Source organism: Cucurbita pepo, chromosome 6, assembly GCF_057944985.1.
Source record: "Cucurbita pepo subsp. pepo isolate OVF chromosome 6, ASM5794498v1, whole genome shotgun sequence".
In the NCBI taxonomy this organism is placed as follows: Eukaryota; Viridiplantae; Streptophyta; class Magnoliopsida; order Cucurbitales; family Cucurbitaceae; genus Cucurbita; species Cucurbita pepo.
Genome location: NC_141803.1, coordinates 9150188 through 9162516, shown reverse-complemented (window position 1 = coordinate 9162516; position 12329 = coordinate 9150188).

Below are 12329 nucleotides of genomic sequence, written 5' to 3'. Positions count from 1 at the left end.
AGGAAATACAGGCCAAGAATACTTGTCTTAATTAAACTTAATTACTCCAGGTAAGAAAATATAGAGAAATAAAATAAAAGTTTGGAAGAAAAATCAATTAGCAAAATTGGCCAATATTATTTGTAAAGAATATTTAATGAAAATAGAATTATATATATATATCCAAGACTCTAATCATAAAGTCTCCCATGTTCACGTGAGAAGTCTAACACATGGACCATTCTAAAATTTAGAGAATTGTAATTGAAATTGATGTCATGGTTCATATAGGTTAACTTGCTTAAGGATAAATGAAGGACACCAGCCTAAACTAATCAAGTAAGTAGCCTTACTATCGGCATGGTTATATTTGATGTTGACACGTGCCCCGTAGTTTTGCACGTGTCATATATATTGATATGTGTGAATTGTCTGTGGATTGATATGCTTCTTATATGTTATGTATATGTTATAATATGTGAATTGTATGATAATGATTACGGTATGACGTGTTCAATAATATGTTTGAGATAAGGATGCACAAAACGAAATGTAACGATAAGTAAGATACGTTCATGAAAAGTAAAGGTTAGGTTACATACCGGAGTGCTATTGATAGGAGAGAATGATGAAAGAATACAGTTAGATTATGGGTAGAAAGGGATAGGTTTGTGATAGATTGATAGAACGACAGCGTTAGAATATGTTATTTGTGATGATATGACTAAGGTACGTGAACGTAACGATATGATTGTGATAGGTATAAGAGCGTTAAGGCTATGATAAGTTAGGGAACAATATGACCACGAAGTGTTTACGATATGACATGTTTATGATACGATATATTGTGATGTGATATGTTATGTTTAGATTGTTTTGTGTGACCATTGAGATTATTGTTGTATGAATTGCACGTTATGAAATAACATGTTAAAAGCATGGAGCATTATGTTATGTTTTCTAAATTGTATGTATACAGCATGTTATAAATGACATGATATCACGATAAATGAAATGAAATATAACCCCATTAGAATTATGCATGATATGAAAACTGAAAAATGAGAAAAGATATGATATAAATGTAAAACGAAAGCGGCGTTATATTTAATAATGTCGAAAATGGAAAAATATTGGGACTTCATGCATTATGTGTGCTCATGCATTGGGCGATACCCCTATTTCATCACGATGGGCAGGGGTACGATCATTATGTTTTACAAAATGTTGCTGGCAGGGGTGTGATCATTATGGTTTACATAATGATGCCAGCAGGGTACGATCATTTTGTTTTACATAATGATGTCGCGGCGGTTACTAGTTCTAATGGGTGTCTGGCCTAAAGAGCTCCCAAAGTATGCTCGCCCAACAAGGAAAGTGGCCCCAGCAGTGTGCGAACTGACTTGTGAGTCCATACTCGCACGAATGGGCTGTGTGTAGAGTATATGGTACACATCTAAATTATCCGTTAGGACAGTACCGTAGGAAAATAGATTGAAAGGATGGGTCCCATCATTGCATTTTCATGTTCTTGCATTTAACCCCCAATAGTGAGGTCACTTGCTGAGTATTTCTTTAAATACTCAAGCCATGTGCTACTACATTTTTTTAGGTTAAGGCAAAGCATTCCTGTACGGCTGACGATGGCATCGTAATTCGAGACCATGATAGATGCATAGGATAGTGGTATTTAGTTTCTTAGACTTATGAAATATCGAGCAGTAGTAGAGGAATACTCAGCTAATAGTTGGAAACAGCAACAACAAGAAGATAGCAGCGGGAATAATTGCACTATACAACAAGCAGAATGGGAGAAAACGGTAAGAGTTTTTGAATCACTGGAATTAGAGGAAAGAATAAATTAATCAATGAAGTTATTTATTGATGACACACCCTTGAACTACATATTAGAAGAAGAATTATTTTATATATGGGAGATAGACTTCACAAAATTATTCCCACCCATGACAAGATGGAAACTTCCGAAGGGTCATCATTTCTTTGACAATGGATAACTAAAAAAAATGAAAAGAGAAAGAGGGAGCTAGTCACAGTTTGCAAACAAATATACGAAGCTTGGAGTAAATCATGAATAACTCGTATGCCCCAAAGAAGTTAGCCAATGTTGTAGATGAATTAAGAGGATTTAGATGCGGTTAGGAATGCTAATTTCAACATATTAAGGAGGCTAATTGCACTTATTAGTGCATGCTAGGATGTGATTGATGACAAATATTGTTCTCTTAGAGTGCATGTTGTCACATAGTTGTCTTGTTCATTTTCATTTACATGTGGTTTTATTTTATTTAAATGTTGTGCACTTTCTCATCCAACTACATGCAACGCACTACCAAAGAAATTTTTTTAGGAACATTCTAAAAGATTTTCTAACCCCTCAAAGGAAAGAAATTCATATGAAAAAGAGAAATGGACATAAAATAATTGTAAGACTTGAGTCCCAATGGAAAGTTTTAAATCTAATGTTCCTTTTATGTCAAACTTCTAAGATTTTATTGACCGTCTTAGATACCAAATTTGGAGATGAGGCATTAGAGAAATATGCTTGGAAATAACCGAGGAACTTACTAAAAATATAAAAGAAAAATGATAGAAAATTAGAAATATGGTCAAAGTCAACCCGGAGGGTAATTTGGTCACTATACCCTCCCTTCTCATTAAACACCTAAAATTGAGGTTAGTGACATGATTAAAAGAAAAAGGAGTATAACAGGGGAAAATAAAAGAATAGAAAAGGAAAGAAAGAGAGAGAAAAAAAGTTCTAGAGAGAGAAAGGGAGGTAACCGCCACTCCGCCAAGCCGTCTTCATGAAATCTTCACAAAACTTAGAGGAGAACATTCCAAAATCGTCGAGAAACGAGAAAAATCTAAAGGTAAAATTCTTGAATCTAGATTCTCGGCTTTCCTTTAGATCTTTGAGATATAGTAAGAGTTAGAATCTAAAATTTGAGTATGTTAATCTAGGGAGTATTACATTCAAAGCTGGTGAAGGAAGTTGTAGTTGATTCGAATTGGAAGTAGGAGTTCCGACATTTGTCAAAATAGGTAGGTATTGATGTTTCTTGTCATCTTTAGACTAAGATAATTATCTCTAAGATTAGAAATAAATTGCAAGAAAAAATACCTACTTAAAGATGGGATATACACTCTTTAAATCTCAGGAAGAAACCGTGTTTGTTCGAGTTATGTAGAAAGAAATATGGAGATGCAAAGATAATGGAAAAATAATCGTATTTTGGAAATCGCAGAAGGAAAATGGCGGTCGAGACACGATTCAGGCGGTGGAGCAATACATTACCAAAGAAAAAGGGACACGTGTCAATCATTAAACGACGGAGAAAATTTAATGAAATACTTTGCATCGGGTAGGAATAGAAGGCTAGCGGCCCGCTACCCGAGTTCGGGACCCGATGACCCACGCGCAACCCAGACCATCGACCCGGCTTCTTGTTGCCACGCATCAGCATAAAAGAATTTGGATTTCCAATGCATCCTTTCGGTTTCGAACCAACGACCTCGACCTCGACTGACCGCTCAGCAGGCGCCGCATGGCAATACCTCAGCACGCATCATCCCTCCCTCATGCGCGTTGCGCGTGGCCGTGCACGTGTAACACCTTCCCAAGCACGTGTGAGTACTTGCATGTGCGTGAGGTGCTGTTTTCAACCCGTTCGACTTCTGACCGATTTTCCAACTCTAACCCTATTTTTATATGAAATAGACCTAAATGGAGAAAATCGGTATTTGTGGACACGCTATTGGTGTAGAAACGCTAAACGTAGGACACACGTCAATCATGTAAGTCACCACACGAAACTTTAGGAAGAAATACTTGTAGGAGTCGCTTGGTTATGCATGCATGCAAGTTTAATTACCTTAGGTGGTAGCTTTCCATGATTGAATGTAGGTAACTTGTTTGCTAAGAGTATGGATGTATTATGTGAAATATTTTGAGAATTATCTGAGTGTTGCAATTATGTTTTAAGCTAGCGCTTTATATGTATATGTTTAATTCATGTTGAAAGAAAGATGGGAACTTGTGAACTCTGTGTCCCATTGAGCATGTATGTTTACTTTGCATGAATTAAGCATGATGATGCTAAATGATACTTGTGTGCACACTTAGTTAATTTTCATGACCCACATTTATGATAAGTCTAGGGATTTTTGGTTAGAGGGACGAGTTACTAAGTATAGACCTAACATGTCCCCTAAGAGTCTATGAAACTACCACGACATATGAACCACCTTCAGAGTACCCTTAGGTTACTTTTGGGAGACCAGGGGGTTCCTGATCAGGACTCGACTGTTCTAAAGCCGTTTTAGCATGAGAAACGGGAGACCCACGTTTAATGGACCATTTAGCTGGATGGGAATGGGGGAGGTAGCCCTCCCCGAACAAAGGGGGATTACAATGGGACTAGGGGGTTGTAGCTCACCTCCTAGGTAAGATACCAGGTAGTCTCATAGTCATGCCGAGGTAGTTACTCGCAGTACACCAGTCAAACATAGGTTGGCATAAGGGAACTCTTAGGGTTTAAATGAAAGGACGAAGAACCAAAGAAGCCCCAATGGACAAGTTCCAAGGGGCATGCTCTAAAGAGCTATGACCAGAACCAGATGTTTTAGAGCCAAAGAGAAGTCTGTGGAAATCTATTAAGCTTAGGATGCGATGAGAGCCTATGAAGTAGTGGAACGATTCCTGTATTGGAACGAGAAATATATCTTTGGTAGATCCAAAGATTTTCCACATTTGATGAACCAAAATGGGTAATGAATTTTATGAGCATTTTAGCAGAATTGAATAAACCAAGTGCTCGTAATTTTGATACCAAATGATATTGAACCACGCCATTTGATAATCTATGTATGAGAAAGAATGAGGAACAAAAGGTTTTGAAAAAGTTTTCTCCGTGTACGGATCTTGATTCCAGTACGTCGGATTCATGACTTTGAAAATTTTTTATTTTGAGTACGCGATTTTTGAAGGATCATTGCGACTCGAAATATGATTGGCCACGGGTGGGAATAATGGTCTTATGAAGATCTTCTGGGATATAGGAAATCCTGATGGATAGGCTTTCTTAACAACCTCGCTGATCTTTGGATTGGCCACGGGGAGGATGATTGGCTCAGGTAAACAATTCGGAGGTCTCTACCATATTTCTCCATCTCCAATCAATTCGGAGGTCTCTATGATACGTAGATTTACGACATAGAGACTAGTAAAGAGTTAACCAATTCATCTTATGATCATGTATAAAACTGTGATTGACAAATACGACTTTCGGGAGCCAAGTAATGAGTTATGATGTAACACCCCAAAAAAACTAAAAAGAAATTAGCTCCAATAAGAACAAGCGGACCGTGTAAGATCCAAAAGATTCAAGGAAAGAAAATAAGAGGGTCAAGCAAGGACAAGATAGTCTTATGCAAGTCATTTATACACAGCTAATTTTAAGAATTTAAGGCCTTTGGACAAATATTAGAAAGGAAAAAGTAGGTGAAAAGGGCAAAAAGGTCATTTTTTCAATTACCAAGGATCTTTCTCGATTTTTAATTCCTCATCGAGAAGGAAAAAATGACCAGCAACATCAAGGGATGAAAAAATTTAAGAAAAATTATAGATGTTTGGAGAATAATAATAATAAAATATTCAAAATGTGACAAATTACTTAAAATCTGAAGTTCCACTTAATTACAAAATTGTAATTAAAGAAAATTTCCAACTAGATTTGATTTCGTGGTCGAAGAAAATTAATTTGTATATTCACATCCAATCGTTGGATTGAGTTGCTATTTGGATATGTTTAACAAGACTCAAGGTTGGTAGATCCAATGGTTAAAGTTGAAAACCAATGTTGTTGTAGATGGTCATAAGTTTTGATTTGATTTGGTTATTTGGATTAGATTTGATTGGTTATTTAGATTATATTGGATTTGGTTTGGTTATTTGGATTACATTTGACTTATTTGAATGAGATGAGATTTGATTACTTGGATTAGATTTTGTAACACCAATAAGGGGGCTAAGTCAACTAAGGGGCAAAAATGTCATTTTGCCCATCCAGCCCTAGTAGGGGTCTAGGAGAACCCCGTCACATTCCCTGCAAAAGAAAAAGAGAGTTAGAGAGAAATTGGAGAGGAGTCAGCCGTGAAGTGTAATGGACCACCGTCGGAATCCACCTTCAGATGAGACTTGTACAAGGATTGAGAGGTTAGTGAGGCTGACGCTCCGTCAAGACCCAAGAACATTTCACGAGGTAAGGTTCTAAACGACATTTCTCAGATATGAGCTTTCCCTATGTGAATCGATCCTAAAATGCTGAAATATTCACCTAGGAACAACTCTACGCACGATCTGTGAAGAAGATTAGCCGAGACCTCAACCCGAAGGCGGAGATCCGAGAATCGTTCGAGAACGGTGAGCGAACTTCCGACGCTCTTAACTTGTCTAGTAGTCATGCAAAAATTACAAAAAAAAATATTAAGACGTAGCCCGTAACATGATCTAGAACTTTGCCGAAGAAATCATATCGATCCGATCTACGGATCGAAAGATATGAAAATCGAAAAAAGGGGTTGTGTTACAGATTTCAGAGGACAAAGAGGAAAAAAAAAAAAGGTCGGCCGGCGAGCGGCGGAGGGCGGCGTGACAGGCGCCAGACACACGTCGATCGTCGGCTAATGTAACATAGCTCCAGCGAGGCGACGACACGTGTCGCCTGCAAAGCCGAGCCGAACTGCAAATGCGAGCCGAGCCGAGCCAAACTGAACCGACCAACCCGCGACTACGCAGGAGTTGCCGCGCGTGGTAAGCGCGCGTGTGGCCTGCGACAGGCGCATGTCCACGCGTGTGGTCAGCGCACTGTTGGCGCGTGAGTGCGCGTGAAACTGCTGTTTTGGCCTGGTTGCCCTTTGTTTGCCGAATTTTTGTCCCGGTTCCAGTTCTAATATCGTTTTTACGTGAATAGGGACTAATAAAAGAAATTAGTGTTTTTAGACACCTCACGGGCAAAGAAACGTTAGCAAAAAGGTACGCATAAACCAGGTAAGTCACCACCTGGTATTTAGTTAGAAATACTTGTAGGATTCGCTTGGATTGCATGCATGTTAGTAATTTTGTCTCAGATTAGCTCTTCATGTAAAATATTAGCCAGATTGATTGGTATGAGTGTATTGGGTGAATTATCTGAGTGTTGCTTGTATGCTTTAAGCTTCCACCGTATGTATACATGCGTTTAATTTATGTTGGAATTGTGTATTCCGTGTTTTGGGTGCTTGATGGATGAGTTCACCCCATTGAGCACGAATTTTGTGTTCTGGGTGCTTGATGGAGGCCATCGTCCCGTTGAGCTAGCATGCCTAGTTTGCATGAATTATATATTATGATGTTAGAAGACAGTTGCATGCACACTCTATTCTTTATCTAGGACTCATTTTTATGATAAGCCTAGGGGATCACTATTAGGGGTGATATGTCGCTCTAGCCAGACTTAACTTTCCCTTAGGAACTTAGCGGTTTACCACGGCAAGAAGGTACCTCAGGAGTGTTCATAGATTGCTAGTGTGAGAACGGTATCTATAGCTTCGTGGGAGGACCAAGGGTCCCTGATCAGTCCTTATCGCTCTTAGCCATTTCACATAGGAAATGTGTCCCCACGTCGTACAACCCATTAGCTGCATGGGAACGGGTTGGGTCGCGCCCCCCATAGGGGGACTATATGGGCGTAGGGGTATTCAGCACACCCCTAGGCTAGATACCATGTAGTCCCAGATAGCCATGTAGAGGTAGCACCTCATAGAGAGATATCGACAATATTAGCTTCGCGTAAGGAACCTCTAGGCGTTTAATGAAAAGACGATGAACCGGTGAAACCCAAGGGGCAAGCTCCAAGGGACTAAGATTAGAACTAGATGTCCTAAAACCGAATTAGGAAACCGTGGGTACTTGTTAAATTAAGGTGCGAAGAGAGCCTACAAGTAGGTGGCTTACTGAGTATAATTTTTATACTCATCCTTGCTATGTTTTTTTTTTTTCAGGAGCACGAGGCATCGGTCAAGGGCAGGCGTGATGGGGACGGGGATTGTCACAGAGGAACGGGTTGTCCCGGGGCGTCAGTCCAGTCTTTATTTTGTGTTGGCATACTTTCAAAATTTATTTCCAAACTGTCGTGTTTTGTTGTTTGTAGTCCAAAAACTTTATTGGAATTTATGGATTTTCTTTATTTCATATTTAAATCACTTTGTGCATTTGTGTCTTGTCATTAGTCACGGTCCGTAGTAAAATATTGGGTCGTGACAAATTTGGTATCAAAGTAGTCAGGTTATAGGTCCTGTAGACATTTAGGATGCAGAGTCGTGTCCTCTGTGACCTCGCTCGTCAAACACATGGCGCTCATGACCAGACGTTCTCATGCGACGAAAACATAGAGACAAAGGTTAAGCTAGTATTTATAGAGTATACCACGACCGACTATGACATTATAATCGCACATTACCTAGGAGATGTGCTAAGAATGAATTGTAACCATAGTTCCTTTTTCTGTTGTGGTAGATAATGGCACCAAAGAGACGCGAACCATATGTAGGGCCCAGACCCAGAAGGGGAAGAAGAGAGGAAGTTCAGGACACCTCGGTTCCAACACCGGAAGAGGAACAACTTGAATTTCAGGAGGAGGTTGGGGATACGCCCCAAACTAGCGAGGGGATAGTACAAGGGCGGGCGTGATGGAGATGGGGATTGTCACAGAGGAACGGGTCATCCCAGGGCGTCAGTCCAGTCTTTTTTTTTTTTTGTGTTGGCATACTTTCGAAATTTATTTCCAAACTGTCATGTGTTTTGTTGTTTGTCGTCCAAACACTTTATTGGAATTTAAGGATTTTCTTTATTTCATATTTAAATCACTTTGTGCATTTGTGTCTTGTCATTAGTCACGGTCCGTAGTAAAATATTGGGTCGTGACAGATTTTGTCATACTAGATTTACTCATATCGAAATTTGATATCGAGATTTGGGAATGTTTTGTGTGTCACATTGTATTTCTTGAGTGACATAATGGTGAGAGTCTATATTGTATGATAGTGAGGTATTCACTTGTAACGTTTTGTTTGATTAGTGATTGATTGCTACCCGTGGATGTAGGGAAACTTCTTCTCTCCGAACCATGTAAATATCTTAGTGTCTCTTTGTGAACACGCTGAAGGAAAGATTTGAAGGTAAGAATCCCACCTCAAAGAAGAGGGAGAGAGAAGAAAAAATATTAAAAAAAAAAAAAGAAGATCTCATAAGTACTAGATTGTTATACTAGTAAATAAACATATATTCTTATTTATAAAGTAATTTTCAAATATATTATGAAACTATAGTATCAAACAAATTGTATGTCACTCAGCATTGTATTGTTAGACATATTATATTCCAAGAAATATTAAATCTAAATGGAAAGATTAAAAATTGGTTAAATACTTAATAAAAGTTAGGAGTTAGAATTACGGAAGGAATTCGGTAAATATCTTTAATAAGGTGAAGCACCTTGGCACAAGTGAGAACGAATTCGAGGAGCAAAAGCAAGCTAATTTGGAGTTAGATAGAACTTAGGCTAAGGCCATCCAAGTAAGTGGTCTTAGTATTGACATGGTTATATTTGATGTTGACACGTGCCTCGTAGTTCTGCACGTGTCGTATATATCAATATGTGTGAACTGTTTATGGATCAATATGCTTATAATATGATATGTATATGTTATAATATGTGAATTGTACAATAACACTCACAATACGAGGTGTTCAATGATATGTTTGAGATAGGATACGAGAAGGATGCACAAAACGTAATGTAACGATAGGAGTAAGATATGTTCATGGAACGTTAAGGTTAGGGTACGTATCGAAGTGCTATGGATATGAGAGATTGACAAAAACGATATGGTCACGATCGATTAATAAAAGAATAAGATTAGGTTATGGGTAGAAAAGGATACAATTATGATAGATTGATAGAAGATACCGTTCGATATGACTAAGGTACGTTCATGTAATGATATAACTGTGACATGTATAAGAACGTTAAGGCTATGATAAGTTAGGAAACGATATGACCACTAAAAGTTTACGATATGATATGGTTATGATAGGACATGTGAATGATGGATATATGTATATGTTGTCATATGATATGAAAATGACATGATATATGCCATGGTATGAGATATGTGATAAATTGACATGTCTACGATATGATATATTGTGATGCAATATGTTATGATACGATATGTCTATGATGAAATGTTATGTTAAAAGCATGGAACGTTATGTTATGTCTCCTAAATTGTATGTATACAGCATGATACGAATGTCATGAAATCACGATAAATGGCATGAAATATAACCCGATTAGAATTATGTATGATATGAGAAATGAAAAATGAGAAATGATATGATATGAATGAAAAACTGTAGCGAGGTTATATTTAATAATGTTGAAAACGAAAAAATATTGGGACCTCATGCATTATGTGTGCTCATGCATTTGGGGATATCCCTATTCCATCACGATGGTACGACGCGTACACCACAAGGCAGGTGAAGTATCATCATGTTTTACATAATGCTGCCGTGACGGTTACTAATTCTAACAGGCGTCCGGCTTAATTCTTCCACAGTCCCTTAAATTTTACTTAACTTAGGGTTCGTATAGATTTTTAACGATTCCTACCGGTAAAACTTGAGAAAAGTCTAGATTTGTTTGAAAAAATTCTATACTTTCCTCATCGTGAATCTCCCACTTCGCTCAATCTCAAGTCACGGTTTCATAATTGTATGTCATATTTTGGATACCTCATATCACAATCCATGTCGTACATTGTGACACCTTTAAATCACCTCAAAACTTTCACATCTACCGTTGTCCTGAAACGATCCTTTAAGTCTCACAATGATAGTTAATGGGATGTTAGGATTATTTTCACAAAGATAAGAAACATTAAAAGTGGAAAAGAAAATTTAAACATGTGGAATAAAAGTAATGTAAAATAATGCCACAAAAATTTTTACTTTCCCACTAGTTATCTCCATGTAAAAAAATAATAATAATAATAAAAAAAATAAAAAAAATAAAAAACCTTCGAGGATGTCGAGAAAAGGGGTAAATCTAAGTGTGACTGCAAGAGTTCATAGGACGCCATAGACGTCGAGCTTTGACATTATCGTTGTTACTCTTTTAAAGAGTTCAAACATGAAGCCTCGATTATTTCTTCTCCTTTTTCTTTTTTTCACCCTAGAAATTTGAATCTCTCTTGGGGGTATGATTTATGCAACTCTTGAAGCATAGATGGTTGGTTCAGTATAATTTTAAATGAATATTTGAAGGTATATATTTTATTCGGATTGAAATTAAAATTAAAAATTAAAAATTACCGTCCAATTTTGTTTTATTTATCTATATTAAGTGAATGCTGTATTATTTTAAAAAATAAAAACTAATAATTAGCTTAAATTTAGATCTTGAACAAATATTTTAATGTTGTGTTCTTGTGTGTTCTGTTTTCTTGTGTGTTTGAGCTTTCTTTTTTAACCTCACACTTTCCCTTTTCTTGTTCAACGCATTCTGGAATTTTGATGAACCTTATAAACACAGCGTTAATGGAGGGTGGAGAAGTTCGAAGACTTCATGTCGTTTATTTTCTTAGCCGGATGGGACACGTGAAGCAACCCCACCTCATCCGTGTTCATCATCTCCCCGTCGCGGCGGCGTTTATCTTCGAGGTATCAACTTTGTTTTCCTCTTCATACCAATCTAATTCATGTTAAGAATTGTTGGGAGAAGAGTCTGAGTATGCTGGACAATATCATACCATTATGGAGAGTTATTACAATTCATTTGATAACCTTATTAGTCGATGAAACCGTAGGACTCTATGATTCGTCAGAAAAGGGCATGATAGCTACTTTTTTATGTATAACAGGATTATTAGTTACTCGCTCGATTTATTTGAGGCATTTACCATTATTATTTCTTTGCGGAGTTTCTCCATTATTCATCTATTTACGTATTTTAAAAATATAAAAACCATTTAAGTGTAAGTGCAATAACTGCACCAAGTACTATTTTTATCCAAGGTTTAGCTACGTCATGTTTTTGAACTGAAATGCATCAATCCCCACTATTAGTTCCCGCTCTCCAATCTCATTGGTTTATGATGCACGTAAGTATGATGGTGTTGGGTTATGGTATAGAGTCATAGTCTTAATTTAGTCATGTCAATAGAATCCTCAAATGTCGAACAAAGTAGTTGTGAGTCTCGGAAGTGTAGTCAAAAGTGACTCAAGT